A 14,962-nucleotide genomic window follows, 5' to 3' on the forward strand; every position below is an offset into this window, starting at 1 on the left:
ACTGTGGATGTAGAAGTAGAGTGGAGCACCAGGAATATAACACTGTGGATGTAGAAGTAGAGTGGAGTACCAGGAATATAACACTGCGGATGTAGAAGTAGAGAGGAGTACCAGGAATATAACACTGTGGATGTAGAAGTAGAGTGGAGTACCAGGAATATAACACTGTGGATGTAGAAGTAGAGTGGAGTACCAGGAATATAACACTGCGGATGTAGAAGTAGAGAGGAGTACCGGGAATATAACACTGCGGATGTAGAAGTAGAGAGGAGTACCGGGAATAGTATGAGAAGGTTGTACAGGAGAGGTAACCAGGGAATATAAATAGTGAAGGAGATATATAAAGGTATCAGGAGCGACCTCTCTGGAGTAAGTCATGGTTACAGATGACGGGAACGATTACTCAGAAGGACAGAGAGCTGGAGTGCGGGTCTCACCATGGTTCTCACTGGAAGAGATGTAGGTCAGCAGGAGGAGGCTGACTATCTCCAGCACATTAAACATGAAGTTGATGTGAGATAGGGAGTAGGAGCTGCCGATTCCTTGGTAGAAGTTGAGGTAAGTCACCGCAACCAGAAGACGGGGGGAAGAGTGTAGGCCGATACATAACCGCCAGATGTATCTCTGTGGGGTCACTCCTCCAATTGCAGCACTGACTGATGGCAGGTAATTAGGAACCTTTACAAATAACACAAAAAATAAATAAATAAATAATGGTGATCATGGAGGGTCAACAACTTCTCCACAAAGCTCAATATTCAGCTAAATGTTACAGACCAATCTTATCCACTCCCATCATTCACCACCAAACTCTGCAGTAATGTGTCAGGATATGAAACTGGGACCCTGTCACTTATTCATGCCCGGTGACTATGCTCAGTCCTGATGCAAAATTTATGTTTAATAATGTATTTTAAATTGCTACATTTAGCGCTCCATGGGGGTCATTCCGAGTTGTTCGCTCGTTGCCGATTTTCGCAACGGAGCGATTAAGGTAAAAATGTGCATGGTACGCAGCGCGCATGCGCTAAGTATTTTAGCACAAAATTTAGTAGATTTACTCACGTCCGAATGAAGAATTTCCTTCGTTGAAGTGATCGGAGTGTGATTGACAGGAACTGGGTGTTTCTGGGCGGAAACTGACCGTTTTCTGGGAGTGTGCGGAAAAACGCAGGCGTGCCAGGATAAAACATGGGAGTGGCTGGAGAAACGGGGGAGTGGCTGACCGAACGCAGGGCGTGTTTGTGACGTCAAACCAGGAACAAAACGGGCTGAGCTGATCGCAGTGTAGGAGTAAGTCTCGAGCTACTTAGAAACTGCTAAGAATTATTAAATCGCAATTCTGCTACTCTTTTGTTCGCTATTCTGCTAAGCTAAGATACACTGACATAGGTATGAGCATTGGGTCAGTATTAGGGTACAGCACAGGAGATGGTAATCATACAGTAAGAGGGAAGAGCTGGAGCAGAGCATTGTGTCCTCCTAGAGAGGGTCATGTTGGGAGGTATGACATAGGAATGGGCACTGGGTCAGTATTAGGGTACAGCACAGGTGATGGTAGTCATACAGTAAGAGGGAAGAGCAGATGCAGAGCTATGTGTCCTCCTGGATAGGTCATGTTGGGAGGTATGACATAGGTATGAGCACTGGGTCATTATTGGGGCACAGCTCAGGTGATGGTAATCATACAGTAAGAGGGAAGGGCAGAAGCAGAGCATTGTGTCCCTCCTGGAGAGGTCATGTTGGGAGGTATGACATAGGTATGAGCACTGGGTCAGTATTAGGGTATAGCACAGGTGATGGTAATCATACAGTAAGAGGGAAGTGCAGGAGCAGAGCATTGTGTCTTCCTGGAGAGGTCATGTTGGGAGGTATGACATAGGTGTGAGCACTGGGTCAGTATTAGGGTACAGCACAGGTGATGGTAATCATACAGTAAGAGGGAAGTGCAGGAGCAGAGCATTGTGTCCTCCTGGAGAGGTCATGATAGGAGGTATGACATAGGTGTGAGCACTGGGTCAGTATTAGGGTACAGCACAGGTGATGGTAATCATACAGTAAGAGGGAGGTGCAGGAGCAGACCATTGTGTCCTCCTGGAGAGGTCATGTTGGGAGGTATGACATAAGTATGAGCACTGGGTCAGTATTAGGGTACAGTACAGGTGATGGTAATCATACAGTAAGAGGGGAGTGCAGGAGCAGAGCATTGTGTCCTCCTGGAGAGGTCATGTTGGGAGGTATGACATAGGTGTGAGCACTGGGTCAGTATTAGGGTACAGCACAGGTGATGGTAATCATACAGTAAGAGGGAGGTGCAGGAGCAGACCATTGTGTCCTCCTGGAGAGGTCATGTTGGGAGGTATGACATAGGTATGAGCACTGGGTCAGTATTAGTGTACAGTACAGGTGATGGTAATCATACTGTAAGAGGGGAGTGCAGGAGCAGAGCATTGTGTCCTCCTGGAGAGGTCATGTTGGGAGGTATGACATAGGTAGGAGCACTGGGTCAGTATTGGGGTACAGCACAGGTGATGGTAATCATACAGTAAGAGGGAAGAGCAGGAGCAGAGCATTGTGTCCTCCTGGAGAGGGTCATGTTGGGAGGTATGACATATGTATGAGCACTGGGTCAGTATTGGGGTACAGCACAGGTGATGGTAATTATACAGTAAGAGGGTAGAGCAGGAGCAGAGCATTGTGTCCCTCCTGGAGAGGGTCATGTTGGGAGGTATGACATAGGAATGAGCACTGGGTCAGTATTAGGGTACAGCACAGGTGATGGTAGTCATACAGTAAGAGGGAAGAGCAGGTGCAGAGCTATGTGTCCTCCTGGATAGGTCATGTTGGGAGGTATGACATAGGTATGAGCACTGGGTCATTATTGGGGTACAGCTCAGGTGATGGTAATCATACAGTAAGAGGGAAGGGCAGAAGCAGAGCATTGTGTCCCTCCTGGAGAGGTCATGTTGGGAGGTATGACATAGGTATGAGCACTGGGTCAGTATTAGGGTACAGCACAGGTGATGGTAATCATACAGTAAGAGGGAAGTGCAGGAGCAGAGCATTGTGTCTTCCTGGAGAGGTCATGTTGGGAGGTATGACATAGGTATGAGCACTGGGTCAGTATTAGGGTACAGCACAGGTGATGGTAATCATACAGTAAGAGGGAAGTGCAGGAGCAGAGCATTGTGTCCTCCTGGAGAGGTCATGTTAGGAGGTATGACATAGTTGTGATCACTGGGTCAGTATTAGGGTACAGCACAGGTGATGGTAATCATACAGTAAGAGGGAGGTGCAGGAGCAGACCATTGTGTCCTCCTGGAGAGGTCATGTTGGGAGGTATGACATAGGTATGAGCACTGGGTCAGTATTAGGGTACAGTACAGGTGATGGTAATCATACTGTAAGAGGGGAGTGCAGGAGCAGAGCATTGTATCCTCCTGGAGAGGTCATGTTGGGAGGTATGACATAGGTAGGAGCACTGGGTCAGTATTAGGGTACAGCACAGGTGATGGTAATCATACAGTGAGAGGGAAGTGCAGGAGCAGAGCATTGTGTCCTCCTGTAGAGGTCATGTTGGGAGGTATGACATAGGTATGAGCACTGGGTCAGTATTAGGGTACAGCACAGGTGATGGTAATCATACAGTAAGAGGGAGGTGCAGGAGCAGATCATTGTGTCCCTCCTGGAGAGGTCGTGTTGGGAGGTATGACATAGTTATGAGCACTGGGTCAGTATTAGGGTACAGTACAGGTGATGGTAATCATACAGTAAGAGGGGAGTGCAGGAGCAGAGCATTGTGTCCTCCTGGAGAGGTCATGTTGGGAGGTATGACATAGGTATGAGCACTGGCTCAGTATTAGGGTACAGTACAGGTGATGGTAATCATACAGTAAGAGGGAAGAGCAGGCGCAGAGCATTGTGTCCTCCTGGAGAGGGTCATGTTGGGAGGTATGACATAGGTATGATCACTTGGTCAGTATATGGGTACAGCACAAGTGATGGTAATCATACAGAAAGAGGGAAGTGCAGGAGCAGAGCATTGTGTCCTCCTGGAGAGGTCATGTTGGGAGGTATGACATAGGTATGAGCACTGGGTCAGTATTAGGGTACAGCACAGGTGATGGTAATCATACAGTAAGAGGGAAGAGCAGGAGCAGAGCATTGTTTCCTCCTGGAGAGGTCATGTTGGGAGGTATGACATAGGTGTGAGCACTGCGTCAGTATTAGGGTACAGCACAGGTGATGGTAATCATACAGTAAGAGGGACGTGCAGGAGCAGACCATTGTATCCTCCTGGAGAGGTCATGTTGGGAGGTATGACATAGGTATGAGCACTGGGTCACTATTAGGTTACAGCACAGGTGATGGTAATCATACTGTAAGAGGGGAGTGCAGGAGCAGAGCATTGTGTCCTCCTGGAGAGGTCATGTTGGGAGGTATGACATAAGTATGAGCACTGGGTCACTCTTAGGGTACAGCACAGGTGATGGTAATCATACAGTAAGAGGGAAGAGCAGGAACAGAGCATTGTGTCCTCCTGTAGAGGTCATGTTGGGAGGTATGACATAGGTAGGAGCACTGGGTCAGTATTAGGGTACAGCACAGGTGATGGCAATCATACAGTAAGAGGGAGGTGCAGGAGCAGACCATTGTGTCCCTCATGGAGAAGTCATGTTGGGAGGTATGACATAGGTATGAGCACTGGGTCAGTATTAGGGTACAGTACAGGTGATGGTAATCATACAGTAAGAGGGGAGTGCAGGAGCAGAGCATTGTGTCCTCCTGGAGAGGTCATGTTGGGAGGTAAGACATAGGTATGAGCACTGGGTCAGTATTAGGGTACAGCACAGGTGATGGTAATCATACAGTAAGAGGGAAGTGCAGGAACAGAGCATTGTGTCCTCCTGGAGAGGGTCATGTTGGGAGGTATGACATAGGTATGAGCACTGGGTCAGTATTAGGGTACAGTACAGGTGATGGTAATTATACAGTAAGAGGGGAGTGCAGGAGCAGAGCATTGTGTCCTCCTGGAGAGGTCATGTTAGGAGGTATGACATAGGTATGAGCACTGGGTCAGTATTTCGGTACAGCACAGGTGATGGTAATCATACAGTAAGAGGGAAGAGCAGGCGCAGAGCATTGTGTCCTCCTGGAGAGGTCATTTTGGGAGGTATGACATAGGTATGAGCACTGGGTCAGTATTAGGGTACGGCACAGGTGATGGTAATCATACAGAAAGAGGGAAGAGCAGGAGCAGAGCATTGTGTCCTCCTGGAGAGGTCATGTTGGGAGGTATGACATAGGTATGAGCACTGGGTCAGTATTAGGGTACAGCACAGGTGATGGTAATCATACAGTAAGAGGGAAGAGCAGGAGCAGAGCATTGTGTCCTCCTGGAGAGGTCATGTTGGGAGGTATGACATAGGTATGAGCACTGGGTCAGGGTACAGCACAGGTGATGGTAATCATATAGTAAGAGGGAAGACAGGAGCAGAGCACTGTGTCCTCCTGGAGTGGTCATGTTGGGAGGTATGACATAGGTATGAGCACTGGGTCAGTATTAGGGTACAGCACAGGTGATGGTAATCATACAGTAAGAGGGAAGTGCAGGAGCAGAGCATTGTGTCCTCCTGGAGAGGGTCATGTTTGGAGGTATGACATAGGTATGAGCACTGGGTCAGTATTAGGGTACAGCACAGGTGATGGTAATCATACAGTAAAAGGGAAGTGCAGGAGCAGAGCATCGTGTCCTCCTGGAGAGGGTCATGTTTGGAGGTATGACATAGGTATGAGCACTGGGTCAGTATTAGGATACAGCACAGGTGATGGTAATCATACAGTAAGAGGGAAGAGCAGGAGCAGAGCATTGTGTCCTCCTGGAGAGGTCATGTTGGGAGGTATGACATAGGTATGAGCACTGGGTCACTATTAGGGTACAGCACAGGTGATGGTAATCATACAGAAAGAGGGAAGTGCAGGAGCAGAGCATTGTGTCCTCCTGGAGAGGTCATGTTGGGAGGTATGACATAAGTATGAGTACTGGGTCAGTATTAGGGTACAGCACAGGTGATGGTAATCATACAGTAAAAGGGAAGTGCAGGAGCAGAGCATCGTGTCCTCCTGGAGAGGGTCATGTTTGGAGGTATGACATAGGTATGAGCACTGGGTCAGTATTCGGGTACAGCACAGGTGATGGTAATCATACAGTAAGAGTGGAGAGCAGGAGCAGAGCGTTGTGTCCTCCTGTAGAGGTCATGTTGGGAGGTATGACATAGGTAGGAGCACTGGGTCAGTATTAGGGTACAGCACAGATGATGGTAATCATACAGTAAGAGGGAAGAGCAGGAGCAGAGCATTGTGTCCTCCTGGAGAGGTCATGTTGGGAGGTATGACATAGGTATGAGCACTGGATCAGTATTAGGGTACAGCACAGGTGATGGTAATCATACAGTAAGAGGGAAGAGCAGGAGCAGAGCATTGTGTCCTCCTGGAGAGGGTCATGTTGGGAGGTATGACATAGGTATGAGCACTAGGTCAGTATTAGGATACAGCACAGGTGATGGTAATCATACAATAAGAGGGAAGAGCAGGAGCAGAGCATTGTGTCCTCCTGGAGAGGTCATGTTGGGAGGTATGACATAGGTATGAGCACTGGGTCAGTATTAGGATACAGCACAGGTGATGGTAATCATACAGTAAGAGGGAAGAGCAGGATCAGAGCATTGTGTCCTCCTGGAGAGGTCATGTTGGGAGGTATGAAATAGGTATGAGCACTGGGTCACTATTAGGGTACAGCACAGGTGATGGTAATCATACAGAAAGAGGGAAGTGCAGGAGCAGAGCATCGTGTCCTCCTGGAGAGGTCATGTTGGGAGGTATGACATAGGTATGAGCACTGGGTCAGTATTAGGTTACAGCATGGGTGATGGTAATCATACAGTAAGAGGGAAGAGCAGGAGCAGAGTATTGTGTCCTGGAGAGGTCATGTTGGGAGGTATGACATAGGTATGAGCACTGGGTCAGTATTAGGGTACAGCACAGGTGATGGTAATCATACAGTAAGAGGGAAGTGCAGGAGCAGAGCATTGTGTCCCTCCTGGAGAGGTCATGTTGGGAGGTATGACATAGGTATGAGCACTGGGTCAGTATTAGAGTACTGCACAGGTGATGGTAATCATACAGTAAGAGGGAAGAGCAGGAGCAGAGCATTGTGTCCTCCTGGAGAGGTCATGTTGGGAGGTATGACATAGGTATGGGCACTGGGTCAGTATTTGGATACAGCACAGGTGATGGTAATCATACAGTAAGAGGGAAGAGCAGGAGCAGAGCATTGTGTCCTCCTGGAGAGGTCATGTTGGGAGGTATGTCTCTGTATCCCCACATGATGATGGGAAAGCCCCTTCCTCTGTGACATCTGCTGCCACTGCTACACTACAGACAGCTCTTACTGAGGAGGAAGGATCAGTGCTAGCTAATAGCTTCTGCAGGAGGAGTGCACCTTGTTTTATCTGCTGTGAGTTCTGCAGGAGTAGGTGACTGTGTAATTTCTGCTGTGGGTACTACAGGAGGAGTGGACTGTGTTTTATGTGTTGTGGTACTGCAGGAGGGGTAGACTGTATTATCTGGTGTGGGTACTACAGGAGGAGTGGGCTGTGTATTATCTGCTGTGGGTTCTGCAGGAGGAGTGGACTGTGTGTTATCTGCTGTGAGTTCTGCAGGAGGAGTGGGCTGTGTGTTATCTGCTGTGGGTTCTGCAGGAGTGGGCTGTGTGTTATCTGCTGTGGGTTCTGCAGGAGGAGTGGGCTGTGTGTTATCTGCTGTGGGTTCTGCAGGAGTGGGCTGTGTGTTATCTGCTGTGGGTACAGTAGGAGGAGTGGACTGTGTATTTTCTACTGTGGGTTCTGCAGGAGGAGTGGGCTGTGTGTTATCTGCTGTGGGTTCTGCAGGAGTGGGCTGTGTGTTATCTGCTGTGGGTACAGTAGGAGGAGTGGACTGTGTATTTTCTACTGTGGGTTCTGCAGGAGGAGTGGACTGTGTGTATCTGTTGTGGGTTCTGTAGGAGGAGTGGGCTGTGTGTTATCTGCTGTGAGTTCTGCAGGAGGAGTGGGCTGTGTGTTATCTGCTGTGGGTTCTGCAGGAGTGGGCTGTGTGTTATCTGCTGTGGGTACAGTAGGAGGAGTGGACTGTGTATTTTCTACTGTGGGTTCTGCAGGAGGAGTGGACTGTGTGTATCTGTTGTGGGTTCTGTAGGAGGAGTGGGCTGTGTGTTATCTGCTGTGGGTACAGCAGGAGGAGTGGACTGTGTATTTTCTACTGTGTGTTCTGCAGGAGGAGTGGACTGTGTGTTATCTGCTGTGGGTACAGCAGGAGGAGTGGGCTGTATGTTATCTGCCGTGGGTTCTGCAGTAGGAGTAGACAGTATTGTCTCCTGTGTATCTTGCAGTGGGATGGCGGCAGCTACTTGGTCTGAACGGGTCCTGAAGCTGGTGGTAGATCTCAACAACCTGCATCGTGGAGGTGAGAGGGGTCTACTGTGTATGTGCTGTCCTACTGCCACCCTATATACCCCCAGTACATAGGGTATATACAGTGTCTGTGATGTCCTGATGCCAACCTATATACCCCCAGTACATAGGGTATATACAGTATATGTGATGTCCTGATGTAGTGCTGTGCACGTCACCCTATACACCCCCAGTACATAGGGTATATACAGTGTATGTGATGTCCTGATGCGGTACTGTGCACGTCACCCTATACACCCCCAGTACATAGGGTATATACAGTGTATGTGATGTCCTGATGTAGTACTGTGCACGTCACCCTATACACCCCCAGTACATAGGGTATATACAGTGTATGTGATGTCCTGATGCGGTACTGTGCACGTCACCCTATACACCCCCAGTACATAGGGTATATACAGTGTATGTGATGTCCTGATGTAGTACTGTGCACGTCACCCTATACACCCCCAGTACATAGGGTATATACAGTGTATGTGATGTCCTGATGTAGTACTGTGCACGTCACCCTATACACCCCCAGTACATAGGGTATATACAGTGTATGTGATGTCCTGATGTAGTACTGTGCACGTCACCCTATACACCCCCAGTACATAGGGTATATACAGTGTATGTGATGTCCTGATGCTGTACTGTGCACGTCACCCTATACACCCCCAGTACATAGTGTATATACAGTGTATGTGATGTCCTGATGCAGTACTGTGCACGTCACCCTATACACCCCCAGTACATAGGGTATATACAGTGTATGTGATGTCCTGATGCAGTACTGTGCACGTCACCCTATACACCCCCAGTACATAGTGTATATACAGTGTATGTGATGTCCTGATGCAGTACTGTGCACGTCACCCTATACACCCCCAGTACATAGGGTATATACAGTGTATGTGATGTCCTGATGTAGTACTGTGCACGTCATCCTATACACCCCCAGTACATAGGGTATATACAGTGTATGTGATGTCCTGATGCAGTACTGTGCACGTCACCCTATACACCCCCAGTACATAGGGTATATACAGTGTCTGTGATGTCCTGATGCAGTACTGTGCACGTCACCCTATACACCCCCAGTACATAGTGTATATACAGTGTATGTGATGTCCTGATGCGGTACTGTGCACGTCACCCTATACACCCCCAGTACATAGGGTATATACACTATATGTGATGTCCTGATGCAGTACTGTGCACGTCACCCTATACACCCCCAGTACATAGGGTATATACAGTGTATGTGATGTCCTGATGTAGTACTGTGCACGTCACCCTATACACCCCCAGTACATAGTGTATATACAGTGTATGTGATGTCCTGATGCGGTACTGTGCACGTCACCCTATACACCCAGTACATAGGGTATATACAGTGTATGTGATGTCCTGATGCAGTACTGTGCACATCACCCTATACACCCCCAGTACATAGTGTATATACAGTGTATGTGATGTCCTGATGCGGTACTGTGCACATCACCCTATACACCCCCAGTACATAGGGTATATACAGTGTATGTGATGTCCTGATGCAGTACTGTGCACGTCACCCTATACACCCCCAGTACATAGGGTATATACAGTGTATGTGATGTCCTGATGCAGTACTGTGCACGTCACCCTATACACCCCCAGTACATAGGGTATATACAGTGTATGTGATGTCCTGATGCAGTACTGTGCACGTCACCCTATACACCCCCAGTACATAGGGTATATACAGTGTATGTGATGTCCTGATGCAGTACTGTGCACGTCACCCTATACACCCCCAGTACATAGGGTATATACAGTGTATGTGATGTCCTGATGCGGTACTGTGCACGTCACCCTATACACCCCCAGTACATAGGGTATATACAGTGTATGTGATGTCCTGATGCAGTACTGTGCACGTCACCCTATACACCCCCAGTACATAGGGTATATACAGTGTATGTGATGTCCTGATGCGGTACTGTGCACGTCACCCTATACACCCCCAGTACATAGGGTATATACAGTGTATGTGATGTCCTGATGCAGTACTGTGCACGTCACCCTATACACCCCCAGTACATAGTGTATATACAGTGTATGTGATGTCCTGATGCAGTACTGTGCACGTCACCCTATACACCCCCAGTACATAGTGTATATACAGTGTATGTGATGTCCTGATGCTGTACTGTGCACGTCACCCTATACACCCCCAGTACATAGTGTATATACAGTGTATGTGATGTCCTGATGCGGTACTGTGCACGTCACCCTATACACCCCCAGTACATAGGGTATATACAGTGTATGTGATGTCCTGATGCAGTACTGTGCACGTCACCCTATACACCCCCAGTACATAGGGTATATACAGTGTATGTGATGTCCTGATGCGGTACTGTGCACGTCACCCTATACACCCCCAGTACATAGGGTATATACAGTATATGTGATGTCCTGATGCTGTACTGTACACGTCACCCTATACACCCCCAGTACATAGGGTATATACAGTGTATGTGATGTCCTGATGCGGTACTGTACACGTCACCCTATACACCCCCAGTACATAGGGTATATACAGTGTATGTGATGTCCTGATGCGGTACTGTGCACGTCACCCTATACACCCCCAGTACATAGGGTATATACAGTGTATGTGATGTCCTGATGCAGTACTGTGCACGTCACCCTATACACCCCCAGTACATAGGGTATATACAGTGTATGTGATGTCCTGATGTAGTACTGTGCACGTCACCCTATACACCCCCAGTACATAGTGTATATACAGTGTATGTGATGTCCTGATGCAGTACTGTGCACGTCACCCTATACACCCCCAGTACATAGTGTATATACAGTGTATGTGATGTCCTGATGCGGTACTGTGCACGTCACCCTATACACCCCCAGTACATAGTGTATATACAGTGTATGTGATGTCCTGATGCGGTACTGTGCACGTCACCCTATACACCCCCAGTACATAGTGTATATACAGTGTATGTGATGTCCTGATGCAGTACTGTGCACGTCACCCTATATACCCCCAGTACATAGGGTATATACAGTGTATGTGATGTCCTGATGCGGTACTGTACACGTCACCCTATACACCCCCAGTACATAGTGTATATACAGTGTATGTGATGTCCTGATGCAGTACTGTGCACGTCACCCTATACACCCCCAGTACATAGGGTATATACAGTGTATGTGATGTCCTGATGCAGTACTGTGCACGTCACCCTATACACCCCCAGTACATAGAGTATATACAGTGTATGTGATGTCCTGATGCGGTACTGTGCACGTCACCCTATACACCCCCAGTACATAGGGTATATACAGTGTATGTGATGTCCTGATGCAGTACTGTGCACGTCACCCTATACACCCCCAGTACATAGGGTATATACACTGTATGTGATGTCCTGATGTAGTACTGTGCACGTCACCATATACACCCCCAGTACATAGGGTATATACAGTGTATGTGATGTCCTGATGCAGTACTGTGCACGTCACCCTATACACCCCCAGTACATAGGGTATATACAGTGTATGTGATGTCCTGATGCGGTACTGTGCACGTCACCCTATACACCCCCAGTACATAGTGTATATACAGTGTATGTGATGTCCTGATGCAGTACTGTGCACGTCACCCTATACACCCCCAGTACATAGTGTATATACAGTGTATGTGATGTCCTGATGCGGTACTGTGCACGTCACCCTATACACCCCCAGTACATAGGGTATATACAGTATATGTGATGTCCTGATGCTGTACTGTGCACGTCACCCTATACACCCCCAGTACATAGGGTATATACAGTGTATGTGATGTCCTGATGCAGTACTGTGCACGTCACCCTATACACCCCCAGTACATAGGGTATATACAGTGTATGTGATGTCCTGATGCTGTACTGTGCACGTCACCCTATACACCCCCAGTACATAGTGTATATACAGTGTATGTGATGTCCTGATGCGTTACTGTGCACGTCACCCTATACACCCCCAGTACATAGGGTATATACAGTGTATGTGATGTCCTGATGCAGTACTGTGCACATCACCCTATACACCCCCAGTACATAGGGTATATACAGTGTATGTGATGTCCTGATGTAGTACTGTGCACGTCACCCTATACACCCCCAGTACATAGGGTATATATAGTGTATGTGATGTCCTGATGTAGTACTGTGCATGTCACCCTATACACCCCCAGTACATAGGGTATATACAGTGTATGTGATGTCCTGATGCGGTACTGTGCACGTCACCCTATACACCCCCAGTACATAGGGTATATACAGTGTATGTGATGTCCTGATGTAGTACTGTGCACGTCACCCTATACACCCCCAGTACATAGTGTATATACAGTGTATGTGATGTCCTGATGCGGTACTGTGCACATCACCCTATACACCCCCAGTACATAGTGTATATACAGTGTATGTGATGTCCTGATGCGGTACTGTGCACGTCACCCTATACACCCCCAGTACATAGGGTATATACAGTGTATGTGATGTCCTGATGCGGTACTGTGCACGTCACCCTATACACCCCCAGTACATAGGGTATATACAGTGTATGTGATGTCCTGATGCGGTACTGTACACGTCACCCTATACACCCCCAGTACATAGGGTATATACAGTGTATGTGATGTCCTGATGCGGTACTGTGCACGTCACCCTATACACCCCCAGTACATAGGGTATATATAGTGTATGTGATGTCCTGATGTAGTACTGTGCACGTCACCCTATACACCCCCAGTACATAGGGTATATATAGTGTATGTGATGTCCTGATGCAGTACTGTGCACGTCACCCTATACACCCCCAGTACATAGGGTATATACAGTGTATGTGATGTCCTGATGTAGTACTGTGCACGTCACCCTATACACCCCCAGTACATAGGGTATATACAGTGTATGTGATGTCCTGATGCGGTACTGTACACGTCACCCTATACACCCCCAGTACATAGGGTATATACAGTGTATGTGATGTCCTGATGTAGTACTGTGCACGTCACCCTATACACCCCCAGTACATAGGGTATATATAGTGTATGTGATGTCCTGATGCAGTACTGTGCACGTCACCCTATACACCCCCAGTACATAGGGTATATACAGTGTATGTGATGTCCTGATGCGGTACTGTGCACGTCACCCTATACACCCCCAGTACATAGGGTATATACAGTGTATGTGATGTCCTGATGCGGTACTGTGCACGTCACCCTATACACCCCCAGTACATAGGGTATATACAGTGTATGTGATGTCCTGATGCGGTACTGTGCACGTCATACTATACACCCCCAGTACATAGGGTATATACAGTGTATGTGATGTCCTGATGTAGTACTGTGCACATCACCCTATACACCCAGTACATAGGGTATATACAGTGTATGTGATGTCCTGATGCGGTACTGTGCACGTCACCCTATACACCCCCAGTACATAGGGTATATACAGTGTATGTGATGTCCTGATGCGGTACTGTGCACGTCACCCTATACACCCCCAGTACATAGGGTATATACAGTGTATGTGATGTCCTGATGCAGTACTGTGCACGTCACCATATACACCCCCAGTACATAGTGTATATACAGTGTATGTGATGTCCTGATGCTGTACTGTGCACGTCACCCTATACACCCCCAGTACATAGGGTATATACAGTGTATGTGATGTCCTGATGCGGTACTGTGCACGTCACCCTATACACCCCCAGTACATAGTGTATATACAGTGTATGTGATGTCCTGATGCGTTACTGTGCACGTCACCCTATACACCCCCAGTACATAGGGTATATACAGTGTATGTGATGTCCTGATGCAGTACTGTGCACATCACCCTATACACCCCCAGTACATAGGGTATATACAGTGTATGTGATGTCCTGATGTAGTACTGTGCACGTCACCCTATACACCCCCAGTACATAGGGTATATATAGTGTATGTGATGTCCTGATGTAGTACTGTGCACGTCACCCTATACACCCCAGTACATAGGGTATATACAGTGTATGTGATGTCCTGATGCGGTACTGTGCACGTCACCCTATACACCCCCAGTACATAGGGTATATACAGTGTATGTGATGTCCTGATGTAGTACTGTGCACGTCACCCTATACACCCCCAGTACATAGGGTATATACAGTGTATGTGATGTCCTGATGTAGTACTGTGCACGTCACCCTATACACCCCCAGTACATAGGGTATATATAGTGTATGTGATGTCCTGATGCAGTACTGTGCACGTCACCCTATACACCCCCAGTACATAGGGTATATACAGTGTATGTGATGTCCTGATGCGGTACTGTGCACGTCACCCTATACACCCCCAGTACATAGGGTATATACAGTGTATGTGATGTCCTGAT

General features: G+C 47.8%; 1 pseudogene; it reads left to right on the forward strand.

Annotated features, from left to right (window-relative positions):
- Positions 1-376: 376 nt before the first annotated feature.
- Positions 377-14,962, forward strand: part of LOC134989128 (uncharacterized) — a 76,835-nt pseudogene continuing 62,249 nt past the window's right edge.

This window comes from Pseudophryne corroboree, chromosome 2 (genome assembly GCF_028390025.1).
Source record: "Pseudophryne corroboree isolate aPseCor3 chromosome 2, aPseCor3.hap2, whole genome shotgun sequence".
NCBI lineage: Eukaryota > Metazoa > Chordata > Amphibia > Anura > Myobatrachidae > Pseudophryne > Pseudophryne corroboree.